Below are 23358 nucleotides of genomic sequence, written 5' to 3'. Positions count from 1 at the left end.
CAGGTACGAGGTTCTCGAAGAATCCTAAGCAGAGTGTTTTCTCATGGCAGCTCAGACGGGGGCCATGACGAACAGTTCCATGGCACGTCGCACTGGTTAGAAATGTGGTCCTGAGGCTGTTCCAGTGCTCTGGAAATGTAGCTCTCCTTAAGGAACGAGCAGTGTGTTGCCCATCACTCGGCATACACAGAGGGCCTCCGAAGGCCCGACCTTTGGGCCTCGATGTTGCTCAGCAGGCCCACAGGGGTCTGGAGGTACTCACTGATCTTGGAGGGAAAATGATGCACACCCAAGGGGACTAGGAGTCCTGAAAAGGGTACTTCCTTTAAAATAAAACAGAACAGGGGCTTCCCTGGTGGTGCAGTGGTTGAGAATATGTCTGCCAACGCAGGGTACACGGGTTCGAGCCCTGGTCTGGGAGGATCCCACAGGCCGTGGAGCAACTGGGCCCGTGAGCCACAACTACTGAGCCTGCGCCGCTGGAGCCTGTGCTCCGCAACAAGAGAGGCCGCGATAATGAGAGGCCTATGCAGCGCGATGAAGAATGGCCCCTACTTACCGCAGTTGGAGAGAGCCCTAGCACAGAAACGAAGACCCAACATAGCAATCAATCAATCAATCAATAAGTCTTAAAAAAACAATAAAAAATAAAAAAAAATAATAATAAAGCAGAACAGCGACTAAGACCTCATGGAAAGAGCTGCATGCCTCCCTTTCTGCGCGGCTACTCAGGGACTTACCTCGAGGCCAGTACTCACGTTGACTTTCCCTTTAGCTCTAGAGCGTGGCAGGATGAGCTCCACCCCGGCCATCGAAGCACCCGGCTAACCTGGAGAAAACTCATTTTCTTACCAGAGCCATGCCTACAGTGGCTAGTGGCCTGTCAACAGCAGTCAATTTCAAGTAGCTTCAAGGCAGCATGAATGGAGCTTTCCAAATGGGAAAGCAAGGCTAGTTCCATCAGGCCCCCATTTCCACGGGCACACACAGCATACATCCCTGTGCTTTCTAACAAGTCCAAAGAGACACAGGTTACCCAGTGGTTCCTTCCTTGAATCAACTCGTCGAAGCAGGGTGCTCTGCAAACAGCAAACTGCCTCAACCAAGGAACGCCCCAGCTAAGCCTCCGGGCCCGTGGCTCTTCAAAAGCCTGCAGTGTTACACGAGGAACTGGGCTTTACATGCAGTCGGAACGCAAGCTGACATTCTCCTGGAGGCAGGGTGACTTCAGGCAGGGGGTCCCAGATCGAATGCGAAGCCGAGGGTTATTCTCAGTGCAGCTCAGACTAGGGCCATGAGTCACACTTGCACGGTATGTTGGACCTGCTAGAAAGGTGTTTGACGACCTGTGGGAGTGTTGAGGTATTCAAGCTGTCCCAAGAAAGAATGCAGACTGTTGCCCTACACTCGGCATACACAGAGTGGTTCCAAAGGGCTACGGGCCTGGATGTGGCTTAGCAGGCCCATGGGGGCCTGAGGGTACTCAGTGTTCTTGCAGGGAATAGGGTGCCCACGTGGTGTTCGTAGATGTCCTGCAGAGCGTACTGAGGTTAAAATAATGCAGAGCAGTGGCTACGGCCTCATGGAAAATGCTGCACGCCTCCGCTTCTGCATGGCAATTCAGGGCCTTACCTCGAGACAACTGCTCACGCTGAGTGTCCCGTTAGCGACACAGCATGGTAGGATGCTGACTTTCTCCTCGAGCAGAGAGACTTCAGGTACGAGGTTCTCGAAGAATCCTTAGCAGAGTGTTTTCTCATGGCAGCTCAGACGGGGGCCATGACGAACAGTTCCATGGCACGTCGCACTGGTTAGAAATGTGGTCCTGAGGCTGTTCCAGTGCTCTGGAAATGTAGCTCTCCTTAAGGAACGAGCAGTGTGTTGCCCATCACTCGGCATACACAGAGGGCCTCCGAAGGCCCGACCTTTGGGCCTCGATGTTGCTCAGCAGGCCCACAGGGGTCTGGAGGTACTCACTGATCTTGGAGGGAAAATGATGCACACCCAAGGGGCCTAGGAGTCCTGAAAAGGGTACTTCCTTTAAAATAAAGCAGAACAGGGGCTTCCCTGGTGGCGCAGTGGTTGAGAATCTGTCTGCCAACGCAGGGTACACGGGTTCGAGCCCTGGTCTGGGAGGATCCCACAGGCCGTGGAGCAACTGGGCCCGTGAGCCACAACTACTCAGCCTGCGCCGCTGGAGCCTGTGGTCCGCAACAAGAGAGGCCGCGATAATGAGAGGCCTATGCAGCGCGATGAAGAGTGGCCCCTACTTACCGCAATTGGAGAGAGCCCTAGCACAGAAACGAAGACCCAACATAGCAATCAATCAATCAATCAATAAGTCTTAAAAAAACAATAAAAAATAAAAAAAATAATAATAATAAAGCAGAACAGCGACTAAGACCTCATGGAAAGAGCTGCATGCCTCCCTTTCTGCGCGGCTACTCAGGGACTTACCTCGAGGCCAGTACTCACGTTGACTTTCCCTTTAGCTCTAGAGCGTGGCAGGATGAGCTCCACCCCGGCCATCGAACCCCCGGCTAACCTGGAGAAAACTCATTTTCTTCCCAGAGCCATGCCTACAGTGGCTAGTGGCCTGTCAGCAGCAGTCAATTTCAAGTAGCTTCAAGGCAGCATGAATGGAGCTTTCCAAATGGGAAAGCAAGGCTAGTTCCATCAGGCCCCCATTTCCACGGGCACACGCAGCATGCATCCCTGTGCTTTCTAACAAGTCCAAAGAGACACAGGTTACCCAGTGGTTCCTTCCTTGAATCAACTCGTCGAAGCAGGGTGTTCTGCAAACAGCAAACTACCTCAACCAAGGAACGCCCCAGCTAAGCCTCCGGGCCCGTGGCTCTTCAAAAGCCTGCAGTGTTACACGAGGAACTGGGCTTTAGTTGCAGTCGGAACGCAAGCTGACATTCTCCTGGAGGCAGGGTGACTTTAGGCAGGGGGACCCAGATCGAATGCAAAGCCGAGGGTTATTCTCAGTACAGCTCAGACTAGGGCCATGAGTCACACTTGCACGGTATGTTGGACCTGCTAGAAAGGTGTTTGACGACCTGTGGGAGTGTTGAGATATTCAAGCTGTCCCAAGAAAGAATGCAGACTGTTGCCCTACACTCGGCATACACAGAGTGGTTCCAAAGGGCTACGGGCCTGGATGTGGCTTAGCAGGCCCATGGGGGCCTGAGGGTACTCAGTGTTCTTGCAGGGAATAGGGTGCCCACGCGGGGTTCCTAGATGTCCTGCAGAGCGTACTGAGGTTAAAACAATGCAGAGCAGCGGCTACGGCCTCCTGGAAAATGCTGCACGCCTCCGCTTCTGCATGGCAATTCAGGGCCTTACCTCGAGACAACTGCTCACGCTGAGTGTCCCGTTAGCGACACAGCATGGTAGGATGCTGACTTTCTCCTCGAGCAGAGAGACTTCAGGTACGAGGTTCTCGAATAATCCTAAGCAGAGTGTTTTCTCATGGCAGCTCAGACGGGGGCCATGACGAACAGTTCCATGGCACGTCGCACTGGTTAGAAATGTGGTCCTGAGGCTGTTCCAGTGCTCTGGAAATGTAGCTCTCCTTAAGGAACGAGCAGTGTGTTGCCCATCACTCGGCATACACAGAGGGCCTCCGAAGGCCCGACCTTTGGGCCTCGATGTTGCTCAGCAGGCCCACAGGGGTCTGGAGGTACTCACTGATCTTGGAGGGAAAATGATGCACACCCAAGGGGACTAGGAGTCCTGAAAAGGGTACTTCCTTTAAAATAAAACAGAACAGGGGCTTCCCTGGTGGTGCAGTGGTTGAGAATATGTCTGCCAACGCAGGGTACACGGGTTCGAGCCCTGGTCTGGGAGGATCCCACAGGCCGTGGAGCAACTGGGCCCGTGAGCCACAACTACTGAGCCTGCGCCGCTGGAGCCTGTGCTCCGCAACAAGGGAGGCCGCGATAATGAGAGGCCTATGCAGCGCGATGAAGAATGGCCCCTACTTACCGCAATTGGAGAGAGCCCTAGCACAGAAACGAAGACCCAACATAGAAATCAATCAATCAATCAATAAGTCTTAAAAAAACAATAAAAAATAAAAAAAATAATAATAATAAAGCAGAACAGCGACTAAGACCTCATGGAAAGAGCTGCATGCCTCCCTTTCTGCGCGGCTACTCAGGGACTTACCTCGAGGCCAGTACTCACGTTGACTTTCCCTTTAGCTCTAGAGCGTGGCAGGATGAGTTCCACCCCGGCCATCGAAGCACCCGGCTAACCTGGAGAAAACTCATTTTCTTACCAGAGCCATGCCTACAGTGGCTAGTGGCCTGTCAACAGCAGTCAATTTCAAGTAGCTTCAAGGCAGCATGAATGGAGCTTTCCAAATGGGAAAGCAAGGCTAGTTCCATCAGGCCCCCATTTCCACGGGCACACACAGCATACATCCCTGTGCTTTCTAACAAGTCCAAAGAGACACAGGTTACCCAGTGGTTCCTTCCTTGAATCAACTCGTCGAAGCAGGGTGTTCTGCAAACAGCAAACTGCCTCAACCAAGGAACGCCCCAGCTAAGCCTCTGGGCCCGTGGCTCTTCAAAAGCCTGCAGTGTTACACGAGGAACTGGGCTTTACATGCAGTCGGAACGCAAGCTGACATTCTCCTGGAGGCAGGGTGACTTCAGGCAGGGGGTCCCAGATCGAATGCGAAGCCGAGGGTTATTCTCAGTGCAGCTCAGACTAGGGCCATGAGTCACACTTGCACGGTATGTTGGACCTGCTAGAAAGGTGTTTGACGACCTGTGGGAGTGTTGAGGTATTCAAGCTGTCCCAAGAAAGAATGCAGACTGTTGCCCTACACTCGGCATACACAGAGTGGTTCCAAAGGGCTACGGGCCTGGATGTGGCTTAGCAGGCCCATGGGGGCCTGAGGGTACTCAGTGTTCTTGCAGGGAATAGGGTGCCCACGTGGGGTTCGTAGATGTCCTGCAGAGCGTACTGAGGTTAAAATAATGCAGAGCAGTGGCTACGGCCTCATGGAAAATGCTGCACGCCTCCGCTTCTGCATGGCAATTCAGGGCCTTACCTCGAGACAACTGCTCACGCTGAGTGTCCCGTTAGCGACACAGCATGGTAGGATGCTGACTTTCTCCTCGAGCAGAGAGACTTCAGGTACGAGGTTCTCGAAGAATCCTTAGCAGAGTGTTTTCTCATGGCAGCTCAGACGGGGGCCATGACGAACAGTTCCATGGCACGTCGCACTGGTTAGAAATGTGGTCCTGAGGCTGTTCCAGTGCTCTGGAAATGTAGCTCTCCTTAAGGAACGAGCAGTGTGTTGCCCATCACTCGGCATACACAGAGGGCCTCCGAAGGCCCGACCTTTGGGCCTCGATGTTGCTCAGCAGGCCCACAGGGGTCTGGAGGTACTCACTGATCTTGGAGGGAAAATGATGCACACCCAAGGGGCCTAGGAGTCCTGAAAAGGGTACTTCCTTTAAAATAAAGCAGAACAGGGGCTTCCCTGGTGGCGCAGTGGTTGAGAATCTGTCTGCCAACGCAGGGTACACGGGTTCGAGCCCTGGTCTGGGAGGATCCCACAGGCCGTGGAGCAACTGGGCCCGTGAGCCACAACTACTCAGCCTGCGCCGCTGGAGCCTGTGGTCCGCAACAAGAGAGGCCGCGATAATGAGAGGCCTATGCAGCGCGATGAAGAGTGGCCCCTACTTACCGCAATTGGAGAGAGCCCTAGCACAGAAACGAAGACCCAACATAGCAATCAATCAATCAATCAATAAGTCTTAAAAAAACAATAAAAAATAAAAAAAATAATAATAATAAAGCAGAACAGCGACTAAGACCTCATGGAAAGAGCTGCATGCCTCCCTTTCTGCGCGGCTACTCAGGGACTTACCTCGAGGCCAGTACTCACGTTGACTTTCCCTTTAGCTCTAGAGCGTGGCAGGATGAGCTCCACCCCGGCCATCGAACCCCCGGCTAACCTGGAGAAAACTCATTTTCTTCCCAGAGCCATGCCTACAGTGGCTAGTGGCCTGTCAGCAGCAGTCAATTTCAAGTAGCTTCAAGGCAGCATGAATGGAGCTTTCCAAATGGGAAAGCAAGGCTAGTTCCATCAGGCCCCCATTTCCACGGGCACACGCAGCATGCATCCCTGTGCTTTCTAACAAGTCCAAAGAGACACAGGTTACCCAGTGGTTCCTTCCTTGAATCAACTCGTCGAAGCAGGGTGTTCTGCAAACAGCAAACTACCTCAACCAAGGAACGCCCCAGCTAAGCCTCCGGGCCCGTGGCTCTTCAAAAGCCTGCAGTGTTACACGAGGAACTGGGCTTTAGTTGCAGTCGGAACGCAAGCTGACATTCTCCTGGAGGCAGGGTGACTTTAGGCAGGGGGACCCAGATCGAATGCAAAGCCGAGGGTTATTCTCAGTACAGCTCAGACTAGGGCCATGAGTCACACTTGCACGGTATGTTGGACCTGCTAGAAAGGTGTTTGACGACCTGTGGGAGTGTTGAGATATTCAAGCTGTCCCAAGAAAGAATGCAGACTGTTGCCCTACACTCGGCATACACAGAGTGGTTCCAAAGGGCTACGGGCCTGGATGTGGCTTAGCAGGCCCATGGGGGCCTGAGGGTACTCAGTGTTCTTGCAGGGAATAGGGTGCCCACGCGGGGTTCCTAGATGTCCTGCAGAGCGTACTGAGGTTAAAACAATGCAGAGCAGCGGCTACGGCCTCCTGGAAAATGCTGCACGCCTCCGCTTCTGCATGGCAATTCAGGGCCTTACCTCGAGACAACTGCTCACGCTGAGTGTCCCGTTAGCGACACAGCATGGTAGGATGCTGACTTTCTCCTCGAGCAGAGAGACTTCAGGTACGAGGTTCTCGAAGAATCCTAAGCAGAGTGTTTTCTCATGGCAGCTCAGACGGGGGCCATGACGAACAGTTCCATGGCACGTCGCACTGGTTAGAAATGTGGTCCTGAGGCTGTTCCAGTGCTCTGGAAATGTAGCTCTCCTTAAGGAACGAGCAGTGTGTTGCCCATCACTCGGCATACACAGAGGGCCTCCGAAGGCCCGACCTTTGGGCCTCGATGTTGCTCAGCACGCCCACAGGGGTCTGGAGGTACTCACTGATCTTGGAGGGAAAATGATGCACACCCAAGGGGACTAGGAGTCCTGAAAAGGGTACTTCCTTTAAAATAAAACAGAACAGGGGCTTCCCTGGTGGTGCAGTGGTTGAGAATATGTCTGCCAACGCAGGGTACACGGGTTCGAGCCCTGGTCTGGGAGGATCCCACAGGCCGTGGAGCAACTGGGCCCGTGAGCCACAACTACTGAGCCTGCGCCGCTGGAGCCTGTGCTCCGCAACAAGAGAGGCCGCGATAATGAGAGGCCTATGCAGCGCGATGAAGAATGGCCCCTACTTACCGCAATTGGAGAGAGCCCTAGCACAGAAACGAAGACCCAACATAGAAATCAATCAATCAATCAATAAGTCTTAAAAAAACAATAAAAAATAAAAAAAATAATAATAATAAAGCAGAACAGCGACTAAGACCTCATGGAAAGAGCTGCATGCCTCCCTTTCTGCGCGGCTACTCAGGGACTTACCTCGAGGCCAGTACTCACGTTGACTTTCCCTTTAGCTCTAGAGCGTGGCAGGATGAGCTCCACCCCGGCCATCGAAGCACCCGGCTAACCTGGAGAAAACTCATTTTCTTACCAGAGCCATGCCTACAGTGGCTAGTGGCCTGTCAACAGCAGTCAATTTCAAGTAGCTTCAAGGCAGCATGAATGGAGCTTTCCAAATGGGAAAGCAAGGCTAGTTCCATCAGGCCCCCATTTCCACGGGCACACACAGCATACATCCCTGTGCTTTCTAACAAGTCCAAAGAGACACAGGTTACCCAGTGGTTCCTTCCTTGAATCAACTCGTCGAAGCAGGGTGTTCTGCAAACAGCAAACTGCCTCAACCAAGGAACGCCCCAGCTAAGCCTCTGGGCCCGTGGCTCTTCAAAAGCCTGCAGTGTTACACGAGGAACTGGGCTTTACATGCAGTCGGAACGCAAGCTGACATTCTCCTGGAGGCAGGGTGACTTCAGGCAGGGGGTCCCAGATCGAATGCGAAGCCGAGGGTTATTCTCAGTGCAGCTCAGACTAGGGCCATGAGTCACACTTGCACGGTATGTTGGACCTGCTAGAAAGGTGTTTGACGACCTGTGGGAGTGTTGAGGTATTCAAGCTGTCCCAAGAAAGAATGCAGACTGTTGCCCTACACTCGGCATACACAGAGTGGTTCCAAAGGGCTACGGGCCTGGATGTGGCTTAGCAGGCCCATGGGGGCCTGAGGGTACTCAGTGTTCTTGCAGGGAATAGGGTGCCCACGTGGGGTTCGTAGATGTCCTGCAGAGCGTACTGAGGTTAAAATAATGCAGAGCAGTGGCTACGGCCTCATGGAAAATGCTGCACGCCTCCGCTTCTGCATGGCAATTCAGGGCCTTACCTCGAGACAACTGCTCACGCTGAGTGTCCCGTTAGCGACACAGCATGGTAGGATGCTGACTTTCTCCTCGAGCAGAGAGACTTCAGGTACGAGGTTCTCGAAGAATCCTAAGCAGAGTGTTTTCTCATGGCAGCTCAGACGGGGGCCATGACGAACAGTTCCATGGCACGTCGCACTGGTTAGAAATGTGGTCCTGAGGCTGTTCCAGTGCTCTGGAAATGTAGCTCTCCTTAAGGAACGAGCAGTGTGTTGCCCATCACTCGGCATACACAGAGGGCCTCCGAAGGCCCGACCTTTGGGCCTCGATGTTGCTCAGCAGGCCCACAGGGGTCTGGAGGTACTCACTGATCTTGGAGGGAAAATGATGCACACTCAAGGGGCCTAGGAGTCCTGAAAAGGGTACTTCCTTTAAAATAAAGCAGAACAGGGGCTTCCCTGGTGGCGCAGTGGTTGAGAATCTGTCTGCCAACGCAGGGTACACGGGTTCGAGCCCTGGTCTGGGAGGATCCCACAGGCCGTGGAGCAACTGGGCCCGTGAGCCACAACTACTGAGCCTGCGCCGCTGGAGCCTGTGCTCCGCAACAAGAGAGGCCGCGATAATGAGAGGCCTATGCACCGCGATGAAGAGTGGCCCCTACTTACCGCAATTGGAGAGAGCCCTAGCACAGAAACGAAGACCCAACATAGCAATCAATCAATCAATCAATAAGTCTTAAAAAAACAATAAAAAATAAAAAAAAAATAATAATAAAGCAGAACAGAGACTAAGACCTCATGGAAAGAGCTGCATGCCTCCCTTTCTGTGCGGCTACTCAGGGACTTACCTCGAGGCCAGTACTCACGTTGACTTTCCCTTTAGCTCTAGAGCGTGGCAGGATGAGCTCCACTCTGGCCATCGAAGCACCCGGCTAACCTGGAGAAAACACATTTTCTTCCCAGAGCCATGCCTACAGTGGCTAGTGGCCTGTCAACAGCAGTCAATTTCAAGTAACTTGAAGGCAGCATGAATGGAGCTTTCCAAATGGGAAAGCAAGGCTAGTTCCATCAGGCCCCCATTTCCACGGGCACACGCAGCATGCATCCCTGTGCTTTCTAACAAGTCCAAAGAGACACAGGTTACCCAGTGGTTCCTTCCTTGAATCAACTCGTCGAAGCAGGGTGTTCTGCAAACAGCAAACTGCCTCAACCAAGGAACGCCCCAGCTAAGCCTCTGGGCCCGTGGCTCTTCAAAAGCCTGCAGTGTTACACGAGGAACTGGGCTTTAGTTGCAGTCGGAACGCAAGCTGACATTCTCCTGGAGGCAGGGTGACTTCAGGCAGGGGGTCCCAGATCGAATGCGAAGCCAAGGGTTATTCTCAGTGCAGCTCAGACTAGGGCAATGAGTCACACTTGCACGGTATGTTGGACCTGCTAGAAAGGTGTTTGACGACCTGTGGGAGTGTTGAGGTATTCAAGCTGTCCCAAGAAAGAATGCAGACTGTTGCCCTACACTCGGCATACACAGAGTGGTTCCAAAGGGCTACGGGCCTGGATGTGGCTTAGCAGGCCCATGGGGGCCTGAGGGTACTCAGTGTTCTTGCAGGGAATAGGGTGCCCACGCGGGGTTCCTAGATGTCCTGCAGAGCGTACTGAGGTTAAAACAATGCAGAGCAGCGGCTACGGCCTCCTGGAAAATGCTGCACGCCTCCGCTTCTGCATGGCAATTCAGGGCCTTACCTCGAGACAACTGCTCACGCTGAGTGTCCCGTTAGCGACACAGCATGGTAGGATGCTGACTTTCTCCTCAAGCAGAGAGACTTCAGGTACGAGGTTCTCGAAGAATCCTAAGCAGAGTGTTTTCTCATGGCAGCTCAGACGGGGGCCATGACGAACAGTTCCATGGCACGTCGCACTGGTTAGAAATGTGGTCCTGAGGCTGTTCCAGTGCTCTGGAAATGTAGCTCTCCTTAAGGAACGAGCAGTGTGTTGCCCATCACTCGGCATACACAGAGGGCCTCCGAAGGCCCGACCTTTGGGCCTCGATGTTGCTCAGCAGGCCCACAGGGGTCTGGAGGTACTCAGTGATCTTGGAGGGAAAATGATGCACACCCAAGGGGGCTAGGAGTCCTGAAAAGGGTACTTCCTTTAAAATAAAGCAGAACAGGGGCTTCCCTGGTGGCGCAGTGGTTGAGAATCTGTCTGCCAATGCAGGGTACACGGGTTCGAGCCCTGGTCTGGGAGGATCCCACAGGCCGTGGAGCAACTGGGCCCGTGAGCCACAACTACTGAGCCTGCGCCGCTGGAGCCTGTGCTCCGCAACAAGAGAGGCCGCGATAATGAGAGGCCTATGCACCGCGATGAAGAGTGGTCCCTACTTACCGCAATTGGAGAGAGCCCTAGCACAGAAACGAAGACCCAACATAGCAATCAATCAATCAATCAATAAGTCTTAAAAAAACAATAAAAAATAAAAAAATAATAATAATAAAGCAGAACAGCGACTAAGACCTCATGGAAAGAGCTGCATGCCTCCCTTTCTGTGCGGCTACTCAGGGACTTACCTCGAGGCCAGTACTCACGTTGACTTTCCCTTTAGCTCTAGAGCGTGGCAGGATGAGCTCCACCCCGGCCATCGAACCCCCGGCTAACCTGGAGAAAACTCATTTTCTTCCCACAGCCATGCCTACAGTGGCTAGTGGCCTGTCAACAGCAGTCAATTTCAAGTAGCTTCAAGGCAGCATGAATGGAGCTTTCCAAATGGGAAAGCAAGGCTAGTTCCATCAGGCCCCCATTTCCACGGGCACACGCAGCATGCATCCCTGTGCTTTCTAACAAGTCCAAAGAGACACAGGTTACCCAGTGGTTCCTTCCTTGAATCAACTCGTCGAAGCAGGGTGTTCTGCAAACAGCAAACTGCCTCAACCAAGGAACGCCCCAGCTAAGCCTCTGGGCCCGTGGCTCTTCAAAAGCCTGCAGTGTTACACGAGGAACTGGGCTTTAGTTGCAGTCGGAACGCAAGCTGACATTCTCCTGGAGGCAGGGTGACTTCAGGCAGGGGGTCCCAGATCGAATGCGAAGCCGAGGGTTATTCTCAGTGCAGCTCAGACTAGGGCAATGAGTCACACTTGCACGGTATGTTGAACCTGCTAGAAAGGTGTTTGACGACCTGTGGGAGTGTTGAGGTATTCAAGCTGTCCCAAGAAAGAATGCAGACTGTTGCCCTACACTCGGCATACACAGAGTGGTTCCAAAGGGCTACGGGCCTGGATGTGGCTTAGCAGGCCCATGGGGGCCTGAGGGTACTCAGTGTTCTTGCAGGGAATAGGGTGCCCACGCGGGGTTCCTAGATGTCCTGCAGAGCGTACTGAGGTTAAAACAATGCAGAGCAGCGGCTACGGCCTCCTGGAAAATGCTGCACGCCTCCGCTTCTGCATGGCAATTCAGGGCCTTACCTCGAGACAACTGCTCACGCTGAGTGTCCCGTTAGCGACACAGCATGGTAGGATGCTGACTTTCTCCTCGAGCAGAGAGACTTCAGGTACGAGGTTCTCGAAGAATCCTAAGCAGAGTGTTTTCTCATGGCAGCTCAGACGGGGGCCATGACGAACAGTTCCATGGCACGTCGCACTGGTTAGAAATGTGGTCCTGAGGCTGTTCCAGTGCTCTGGAAATGTAGCTCTCCTTAAGGAACGAGCAGTGTGTTGCCCATCACTCGGCATACACAGAGGGCCTCCGAAGGCCCGACCTTTGGGCCTCGATGTTGCTCAGCAGGCCCACAGGGGTCTGGAGGTACTCACTGATCTTGGAGGGAAAATGATGCACACCCAAGGGGGCTAGGAGTCCTGAAAAAGGTACTTCCTTTAAAATAAAGCAGAACAGGGGCTTCCCTGGTGGCGCAGTGGTTGAGAATCTGTCTGCCAACGCAGGGTACACGGGTTCGAGCCCTGGTCTGGGAGGATCCCAGAGGTCGTGGAGCAACTGGGCCCGTGAGCCACAACTACTGAGCCTGCGCCGCTGGAGCCTGTGGTCCGCAACAAGAGAGGCCGCGATAATGAGAGGCCTATGCACCGCGATGAAGAGTGGCCCCTACTTACCGCAATTGGAGAGAGCCCTAGCACAGAAACGAAGACCCAACATAGCAATCAATCAATCAATCAATAAGTCTTAAAAAAACAATAAAAAATAAAAAAATAATAATAATAAAGCAGAACAGCGACTAAGACCTCATGGAAAGTGCTGCATGCCTCCCTTTCTGTGCGGCTACTCAGGGACTTACCTCGAGGCCAGTACTCACGTTGACTTTCCCTTTAGCTCTAGAGCGTGGCAGGATGAGCTCCACCCCGGCCATCGAACCCCCGGCTAACCTGGAGAAAACTCATTTTCTTCCCACAGCCATGCCTACAGTGGCTAGTGGCCTGTCAACAGCAGTCAATTTCAAGTAGCTTCAAGGCAGCATGAATGGAGCTTTCCAAATGGGAAAGCAAGGCTAGTTCCATCAGGCCCCCATTTCCACGGGCACACGCAGCATGCATCCCTGTGCTTTCTAACAAGTCCAAAGAGACACAGGTTACCCAGTGGTTCCTTCCTTTAATCAACTCGTCGAAGCAGGGTGTTCTGCAAACAGCAAACTGCCTCAACCAAGGAACGCCCCAGCTAAGCCTCTGGGCCCGTGGCTCTTCAAAAGCCTGCAGTGTTACACGAGGAACTGGGCTTTAGTTGCAGTCGGAACGCAAGCTGACATTCTCCTGGAGGCAGGGTGACTTCAGGCAGGGGGTCCCAGATCGAATGCGAAGCCGAGGGTTATTCTCAGTGCAGCTCAGACTAGGGCAATGAGTCACACTTGCACGGTATGTTGAACCTGCTAGAAAGGTGTTTGACGACCTGTGGGAGTGTTGAGGTATTCAAGCTGTCCCAAGAAAGAATGCAGACTGTTGCCCTACACTCGGCATACACAGAGTGGTTCCAAAGGGCTACGGGCCTGGATGTGGCTTAGCAGGCCCATGGGGGCCTGAGGGTACTCAGTGTTCTTGCAGGGAATAGGGTGCCCACGCGGGATTCCTAGATGTCCTGCAGAGCGTACTGAGGTTAAAACAATGCAGAGCAGCGGCTACGGCCTCCTGGAAAATGCTGCACGCCTCCGCTTCTGCATGGCAATTCAGGGCCTTACCTCGAGACAACTGCTCACGCTGAGTGTCCCGTTAGCGACACAGCATGGTAGGATGCTGACTTTCTCCTCGAGCAGAGAGACTTCAGGTACGAGGTTCTCGAAGAATCCTAAGCAGAGTGTTTTCTCATGGCAGCTCAGACGGGGGCCATGACGAACAGTTCCATGGCACGTCGCACTGGTTAGAAATGTGGTCCTGAGGCTGTTCCAGTGCTCTGGAAATGTAGCTCTCCTTAAGGAACGAGCAGTGTGTTGCCCATCACTCGGCATACACAGAGGGCCTCCGAAGGCCCGACCTTTGGGCCTCGATGTTGCTCAGCAGGCCCACAGGGGTCTGGAGGTACTCACTGATCTTGGAGGGAAAATGATGCACACCCAAGGGGCCTAGGAGTCCTGAAAAGGGTACTTCCTTTAAAATAAAGCAGAACAGGGGCTTCCCTGGTGGCGCAGTGGTTGAGAATCTGTCTGCCAACGCAGGGTACACGGGTTCGAGCCCTGGTCTGGGAGGATCCCACAGGCCGTGGAGCAACTGGGCCCGTGAGCCACAACTACTGAGCCTCCGCCGCTGGAGCCTGTGGTCCAAAACAAGAGAGGCCGCGATAATGAAAGGCCTATGCACCGCGATGAAGAGTGGCCCCTACTTACCGCAATTGGAGAGAGCCCTAGCACAGAAACGAAGACCCAACATAGCAATCAATCAATCAATCAATCAATAAGTCTTAAAAAAACAATAAAAAATAAAAAAATAATAATAATAAAGCAGAACAGCGACTAAGACCTCATGGAAAGAGCTGCATGCCTCCCTTTCTGCGCGGCTACTCAGGGACTTACCTCGAGGCCAGTACTCACGTTGACTTTCCCTTTAGCTCTAGAGCATGGCAGGATGAGCTCCACCCCGGCCATCGAAGCACCCGGCTAACCTGGAGAAAACTCATTTTCTTCCCAGAGCCATGCCTACAGTGGCTAGTGGCCTGTCAACAGCAGTCAATTTCAAGTAGCTTCAAGGCAGCATGAATGGAGCTTTCCAAATGGGAAAGCAAGGCTAGTTCCATCAGGGCCCCATTTCCACGGGCACACGCAGCATGCATCCCTGTGCTTTCTAACAAGTCCAAAGAGACACAGTTTACCCAGTGGTTCCTTCCTTGAATCAACTCGTCGAAGCAGGGTGTTCTGCAAACAGCAAACTACCTCAACCAAGGAACGCCCCAGCTAAGCCTCCGGGCCCGTGGCTCTTCAAAAGCCTGCAGTGTTACATGAGGAACTGGGCTTTAGTTGCAGGCGGAACGCAAGCTGACATTCTCTGGAGGCAGGGTGACTTTAGGCAGGGGGACCCAGATCGAATGCAAAGCCGAGGGTTATTCTCAGTACAGCTCAGACTAGGGCCATGAGTCACACTTGCACGGTATGTTGGACCTGCTAGAAAGTTGTTTGACGACCTGTGGGAGTGTTGAGATATTCAAGTTGTCCCAAGAAAGAATGCAGACTGTTGCCCTACACTCGGCATACACAGAGTGGTTCCAAAGGGCTACGGAACTGGATGTGGCTTAGCAGGCCCATGGGGGCCTGAGGGTACTCAGTGTTCTTGCAGGGAATAGGGTGCCCACGCGGGGTTCCTAGATGTCCTGCAGAGCGTACTGAGGTTAAAACAATGCAGAGCAGCGGCTACGGCCTCCTGGAAAATGCTGCACGCCTCCGCTTCTGCATGGCAATTCAGGGCCTTACCTCGAGACAACTGCTCACGCTGAGTGTCCCGTTAGCGACACAGCATGGTAGGATGCTGACTTTCTCCTCGAGCAGAGAGACTTCAGGTACGAGGTCCTCGAAGAATCCTAAGCAGAGTGTTTTCTCATGGCAGCTCAGACGGGGGCCATGACGAACAGTTCCATGGCACGTCGCACTGGTTAGAAATGTGGTCCTGAGGCTGTTCCAGTGCTCTGGAAACGTAGCTCTCCTTAAGGAACGAGCAGTGTGTTGCCCATCACTCGGCATACACAGAGGGCCTCCGAAGGCCCGACCTTTGGGCCTCGATGTTGCTCAGCAGGCCCACAGGGGTCTGGAGGTACTCACTGATCTTGGAGGGAAAATGATGCACACCCAAGGGGCCTAGGAGTCCTGAAAAGGGTACTTCCTTTAAAATAAAGCAGAACAGGGGCTTCCCTGGTGGCGCAGTGGTTGAGAATCTGTCTGCCAACGCAGGGTACATGGGTTCGAGCCCTGGTCTGGGAGGATCCCACAGGCCGTGGAGCAACTGGGCCCGTGAGCCACAACTACTCAGCCTGCGCCGCTGGAGCCTGTGCTCCGCAACAAGAGAGGCCGCGATAATGAGAGGCCTATGCACCCCGATGAAGAGTGGCCCCTACTTACCGCAACTGGAGAGAGCCCTAGCACAGAAACGAAGACCCAACATAGCAATCAATCAATCAATCAATAAGTCTTAAAAAAACAATAAAAAATAAAAAAATAATAATAATAAAGCAGAACAGCGACTAAGACCTCATGGAAAGAGCTGCATGCCTCCCTTTCTGTGCGGCTACTCAGGGACTTACCTCGAGGCCAGTACTCACGTTGACTTTCCCTTTAGCTCTAGAGCGTGGCAGGATGAGCTCCACCCCGGCCATCGAACCCCCGGCTAACCTGGAGAAAACTCATTTTCTTCCCAGAGCCATGCCTACAGTGGCTAGTGGCCTGTCAACAGCAGTCAATTTCAAGTAGCTTCAAGGCAGCATGAATGGAGCTTTCCAAATGGGAAAGCAAGGCTAGTTCCATCAGGCCCCCATTTCCACGGGCACACGCAGCATGCATCCCTGTGCTTTCTAACAAGTCCAAAGAGACACAGGTTACCCAGTGGTTCCTTCCTTGAATCAACTCGTCGAAGCAGGGTGTTCTGCAAACAGCAAACTGCCTCAACCAAGGAACGCCCCAGCTAAGCCTCCGGGCCCGTGGCTCTTCAAAAGCCTGCAGTGTTACACGAGGAACTGGGCTTTAGTTGCAGTCGGAACGCAAGCTGACATTCTCCTGGAGGCAGGGTGACTTCAGGCAGGGGGTCCCAGATCGAATGCGAAGCCGAGGGTTATTCTCAGTGCAGCTCAGACTAGGGCAATGAGTCACACTTGCACGGTATGTTGGACCTGCTAGAAAGGTGTTTGACGACCTGTGGGAGTGTTGAGGTATTCAAGCTGTCCCAAGAAAGAATGCAGACTGTTGCCCTACACTCGGCATACACAGAGTGGTTCCAAAGGGCTACGGGCCTGGATGTGGCTTAGCAGGCCCATGGGGGCCTGAGGGTACTCAGTGTTCTTGCAGGGAATAGGGTGCCCACGCGGGGTTCCTAGATGTCCTGCAGAGCGTACTGAGGTTAAAACAATGCAGAGCAGCGGCTACGGCCTCCTGGAAAATGCTGCACGCCTCCGCTTCTGCATGGCAATTCAGGGCCTTACCTCGAGACAACTGCTCACGCTGAGTGTCCCGTTAGCGACACAGCATGGTAGGATGCTGACTTTCTCCTCGAGCAGAGAGACTTCAGGTACGAGGTTCTCGAAGAATCCTAAGCAGAGTGTTTTCTCATGGCAGCTCAGACGGGGGCCATGACGAACAGTTCCATGGCACGTCGCACTGGTTAGAAATGTGGTCCTGAGGCTGTTCCAGTGCTCTGGAAATGTAGCTCTCCTTAAGGAACGAGCAGTGTGTTGCCCATCACTCGGCATACACAGAGGGCCTCCGAAGGCCCGACCTTTGGGCCTCGATGTTGCTCAGCAGGCCCACAGGGGTCTGGAGGTACTCACTGATCTTGGAGGGAAAATGATGCACACCCAAGGGGGCTAGGAGTCCTGAAAAAGGTACTTCCTTTAAAATAAAGCAGAACAGGGGCTTCCCTGGTGGCGCAGTGGTTGAGAATCTGTCTGCCAACGCAGGGTACACGGGTTCGAGCCCTGGTCTGGGAGGATCCCACAGGCCGTGGAGCAACTGGGCCCGTGAGCGACAACTACTGAGCCGCCGCCGCTGAAGCCTGTGCTCCGCAACAAGAGAGGCCGCGATAATGAGAGGCCTATGCACCGCGATGAAGAGTGGCCCCTACTTACCGCAATTGGAGAGAGCCCTAGCACAGAAACGAAGACCCAACATAGCAATCAATCAATCAATCAATAAGTCTTAAAAAACAATAAAAATTAAAAAAATAATAATAATAAAGCAGAACAGCAACTAAGACCTCATGGAAAGAGCTGCATGCCTCCCTTTCTGTGTGGCTACTCAGGGACTTACCTCGAGGCCAGTACTCACGTTGACTTTCCCTTTAGCTCTAGAGCGAGGCAGGATAAGCTCCACCCCGGCCATCGAACCCCCGGCTAACCTGGAGAAAACTCATTTTCTTCCCAGAGCCATGCCTACAGTGGCTAGTGGCCTGTCAACAGCAGTCAATTTCAAGTAGCTTCAAGGCAGCATGAATGGAGCTTTCCAAATGGGAAAGCAAGGCTAGTTCCATCAGGCCCCCATTTCCACGGGCACACGCAGCATGCATCCCTGTGCTTTCTAACAAGTCCAAAGAGACACAGGTTACCCAGTGGTTCCTTCCTTGAATCAACTCGTCGAAGCAGGGTGTTCTGCAAACAGCAAACTGCCTCAACCAAGGAACGCCCCAGCTAAGCCTCCGGGCCCGTGGCTCTTCAAAAGCCTGCAGTGTTACACGAGGAACTGGGCTTTAGTTGCAGTCGGAACGCAAGCTGACATTCTCCTGGAGGCAGGGTGACTTCAGGCAGGGGGTCCCAGATCGAATGCGAAGCCGAGGGTTATTCTCAGTGCAGCTCAGACTAGGGCAATGAGTCACACTTGCACGGTATGTTGGACCTGCTAGAAAGGTGTTTGACGACCTGTGGGAGTGTTGAGGTATTCAAGCTGTCCCAAGAAAGAATGCAGACTGTTGCCCTACACTCGGCATACACAGAGTGGTTCCAAAGGTCTACGGGCCTGGATGTGGCTTAGCAGGCCAATGGGGGCCTGAGGGTACTCAGTGTTCTTGCAGGGAATAGGGTGCCCACGCGGGGTTCCTAGATGTCCTGCAGAGCGTACTGAGGTTAAAACAATGCAGAGCAGCGGCTACGGCCTCCTGGAAAATGCTGCACGCCTCCGCTTCTGCATGGCAATTCAGGGCCTTACCTCGAGACAACTGCTCACGCTGAGTGTCCCGTTAGCGACACAGCATGGTAGGATGCTGACTTTCTCCTCGAGCAGAGAGACTTCAGGTACGAGGTTCTCGAAGAATCCTAAGCAGAGTGTTTTCTCATGGCAGCTCAGACGGGGGCCATGACGAACAGTTCCATGGCACGTCGCACTGGTTAGAAATGTGGTCCTGAGGCTGTTCCAGTGCTCTGGAAATGTAGCTCTCCTTAAGGAACGAGCAGTGTGTTGCCCATCACTCGGCATACACAGAGGGCCTCCGAAGGCCCGACCTTTGGGCCTCGATGTTGCTCAGCAGCCCCACAGGGGTCTGGAGGTACTCACTGATCTTGGAGGGAAAATGATGCACACCCAAGGGGGCTAGGAGTCCTGAAAAGGGTACTTCCTTTAAAATAAAGCAGAACAGGGGCTTCCCTGGTGGCGCAGTGGTTGAGAATCTGTCTGCCAACGCAGGGTACACGGGTTCGAGCCCTGGTCTGGGAGGATCCCAGAGGCCGTGGAGCAACTGGGCCCGTGAGCCACAACTACTGAGCCTCCGCCGCTGGAGCCTGTGCTCCGCAACAAGAGAGGCCGCGATAATGAGAGGCCTATGCACCGCGATGAAGAGTGGCCCCTACTTACCGCAATTGGAGAGAGCCCTAGCACAGAAACGAAGACCCAACATAGCAATCAATCAATCAATCAATAAGTCTTAAAAAAACAATAAAAAATAAAAAAATAATAATAATAAAGCAGAACAGCGACTAAGACCTCATGGAAAGAGCTGCATGCCTCCCTTTCTGCGCGGCTACTCAGGGACTTACCTCGAGGCCAGTACTCACGTTGACTTTCCCTTTAGCTCTAGAGCGTGGCAGGATGAGCTCCACCCCGGCCATCGAACCCCCGGCTAACCTGGAGAAAACTCATTTTCTTCCCAGAGCCATGCCTACAGTGGCTAGTGGCCTGTCAACAGCAGTCAATTTCAAGTAGCTTCAAGGCAGCATGAATGGAGCTTTCCAAATGGGAAAGCAAGGCTAGTTCCATCAGGCCCCCATTTCCACGGGCACACGCAGCATGCATCCCTGTGCTTTCTAACAAGTCCAAAGAGACACAGGTTACCCAGTGGTTCCTTCCTTGAATCAACTCGTCGAAGCAGGGTGTTCTGCAAACAGCAAACTGCCTCAACCAAGGAACGCCCCAGCTAAGCCTCCGGGCCCGTGGCTCTTCAAAAGCCTGCAGTGTTACACGAGGAACTGGGCTTTAGTTGCAGTCGGAACGCAAGCTGACATTCTCCTGGAGGCAGGGTGACTTCAGGCAGGGGGTCCCAGATCGAATGCGAAGCCGAGGGTTATTCTCAGTGCAGCTCAGACTAGGGCAATGAGTCACACTTGCACGGTATGTTGGACCTGCTAGAAAGGTGTTTGACGACCTGTGGGAGTGTTGAGGTATTCAAGCTGTCCCAAGAAAGAATGCAGACTGTTGCCCTACACTCGGCATACACAGAGTGGTTCCAAAGGGCTACGGGCCTGGATGTGGCTTAGCAGGCCCATGGGGGCCTGAGGGTACTCAGTGTTCTTGCAGGGAATAGGGTGCCCACGCGGGGTTCCTAGATGTCCTGCAGAGCGTACTGAGGTTAAAACAATGCAGAGCAGCGGCTACGGCCTCCTGGAAAATGCTGCACGCCTCCGCTTCTGCATGGCAATTCAGGGCCTTACCTCGAGACAACTGCTCACGCTGAGTGTCCCGTTAGCGACACAGCATGGTAGGATGCTGACTTTCTCCTCGAGCAGAGAGACTTCAGGTACGAGGTTCTCGAAGAATCCTAAGCAGAGTGTTTTCTCATGGCAGCTCAGACGGGGGCCATGACGAACAGTTCCATGGCACGTCGCACTGGTTAGAAATGTGGTCCTGAGGCTGTTCCAGTGCTCTGGAAATGTAGCTCTCCTTAAGGAACGAGCAGTGTGTTGCCCATCACTCGGCATACACAGAGGGCCTCCGAAGGCCCGACCTTTGGGCCTCGATGTTGCTCAGCAGCCCCACAGGGGTCTGGAGGTACTCACTGATCTTGGAGGGAAAATGATGCACACCCAAGGGGGCTAGGAGTCCTGAAAAGGGTACTTCCTTTAAAATAAAGCAGAACAGGGGCTTCCCTGGTGGCGCAGTGGTTGAGAATCTGTCTGCCAACGCAGGGTACACGGGTTCGAGCCCTGGTCTGGGAGGATCCCAGAGGCCGTGGAGCAACTGGGCCCGTGAGCCACAACTACTGAGCCTCCGCCGCTGGAGCCTGTGCTCCGCAACAAGAGAGGCCGCGATAATGAGAGGCCTATGCACCGCGATGAAGAGTGGCCCCTACTTACCGCAATTGGAGAGAGCCCTAGCACAGAAACGAAGACCCAACATAGCAATCAATCAATCAATCAATAAGTCTTAAAAAAACAATAAAAAATAAAAAAATAATAATAATAAAGCAGAACAGCGACTAAGACCTCATGGAAAGAGCTGCATGCCTCCCTTTCTGCGCGGCTACTCAGGGACTTACCTCGAGGCCAGTACTCACGTTGACTTTCCCTTTAGCTCTAGAGCGTGGCAGGATGAGCTCCACCCCGGCCATCGAACCCCCGGCTAACCTGGAGAAAACTCATTTTCTTCCCAGAGCCATGCCTACAGTGGCTAGTGGCCTGTCAACAGCAGTCAATTTCAAGTAGCTTCAAGGCAGCATGAATGGAGCTTTCCAAATGGGAAAGCAAGGCTAGTTCCATCAGGCCCCCATTTCCACGGGCACACGCAGCATGCATCCCTGTGCTTTCTAACAAGTCCAAAGAGACACAGGTTACCCAGTGGTTCCTTCCTTGAATCAACTCGTCGAAGCAGGGTGTTCTGCAAACAGCAAACTGCCTCAACCAAGGAACGCCCCAGCTAAGCCTCTGGGCCCGTGGCTCTTCAAAAGCCTGCAGTGTTACACGAGGAACTGGGCTTTAGTTGCAGTCGGAACGCAAGCTGACATTCTCCTGGAGGCAGGGTGACTTCAGGCAGGGGGTCCCAGATCGAATGCGAAGCCGAGGGTTATTCTCAGTGCAGCTCAGACTAGGGCAATGAGTCACACTTGCACGGTATGTTGAACCTGCTAGAAAGGTGTTTGACGACCTGTGGGAGTGTTGAGGTATTCAAGCTGTCCCAAGAAAGAATGCAGACTGTTGCCCTACACTCGGCATACACAGAGTGGTTCCAAAGGGCTACGGGCCTGGATGTGGCTTAGCAGGCCCATGGGGGCCTGAGGGTACTCAGTGTTCTTGCAGGGAATAGGGTGCCCACGCGGGGTTCCTAGATGTCCTGCAGAGCGTACTGAGGTTAAAACAATGCAGAGCAGCGGCTACGGCCTCCTGGAAAATGCTGCACGCCTCCGCTTCTGCATGGCAATTCAGGGCCTTACCTCGAGACAACTGCTCACGCTGAGTGTCCCGTTAGCGACACAGCATGGTAGGATGCTGACTTTCTCCTCGAGCAGAGAGACTTCAGGTACGAGGTTCTCGAAGAATCCTAAGCAGAGTGTTTTCTCATGGCAGCTCAGACGGGGGCCATGACGAACAGTTCCATGGCACGTCGCACTGGTTAGAAATGTGGTCCTGAGGCTGTTCCAGTGCTCTGGAAATGTAGCTCTCCTTAAGGAACGAGCAGTGTGTTGCCCATCACTCGGCATACACAGAGGGCCTCCGAAGGCCCGACCTTTGGGCCTCGATGTTGCTCAGCAGGCCCACAGGGGTCTGGAGGTACTCACTGATCTTGGAGGGAAAATGATGCACACCCAAGGGGCCTAGGAGTCCTGAAAAGGGTACTTCCTTTAAAATAAAGCAGAACAGGGGCTTCCCTGGTGGCGCAGTGGTTGAGAATCTGTCTGCAAACGCAGGGTACACGGGTTCGAGCCCTGGTCTGGGAGGATCCCACAGGCCGTGGAGCAACTGGGCCCGTGAGCCACAACTACTGAGCCTCCGCCGCTGGAGCCTGTGGTCCAAAACAAGAGAGGCCGCGATAATGAGAGGCCTATGCACCGCGATGGAGAGTGGCCCCTACTTATCGCAATTGGAGAGAGCCCTAGCACAGAAACGAAGACCCAACATAGCAATCAATCAATCAATCAATAAGTCTTAAAAAAACAATAAAAAATAAAAAAATAATAATAATAAAGCAGAACAGCGACTAAGACCTCATGGAAAGAGCTGCATGCCTCCCTTTCTGTGCGGCTACTCAGGGACTTACCTCGAGGCCAGTACTCACGTTGACTTTCCCTTTAGCTCTAGAGCGTGGCAGGATGAGCTCCACCCCGGCCATCGAACCCCCGGCTAACCTGGAGAAAACTCATTTTCTTCCCACAGCCATGCCTACAGTGCCTAGTGGCCTGTCAACAGCAGTCAATTTCAAGTAGCTTCAAGGCAGCATGAATGGAGCTTTCCAAATGGGAAAGCAAGGCTAGTTCCATCAGGCCCCCATTTCCACGGGCACACGCAGCATGCATCCCTGTGCTTTCTAACAAGTCCAAAGAGACACAGGTTACCCAGTGGTTCCTTCCTT

This window comes from Balaenoptera ricei, chromosome 21, assembly GCF_028023285.1.
Source record: "Balaenoptera ricei isolate mBalRic1 chromosome 21, mBalRic1.hap2, whole genome shotgun sequence".
NCBI lineage: Eukaryota > Metazoa > Chordata > Mammalia > Artiodactyla > Balaenopteridae > Balaenoptera > Balaenoptera ricei.
This window is presented reverse-complemented; position numbering follows the sequence as displayed.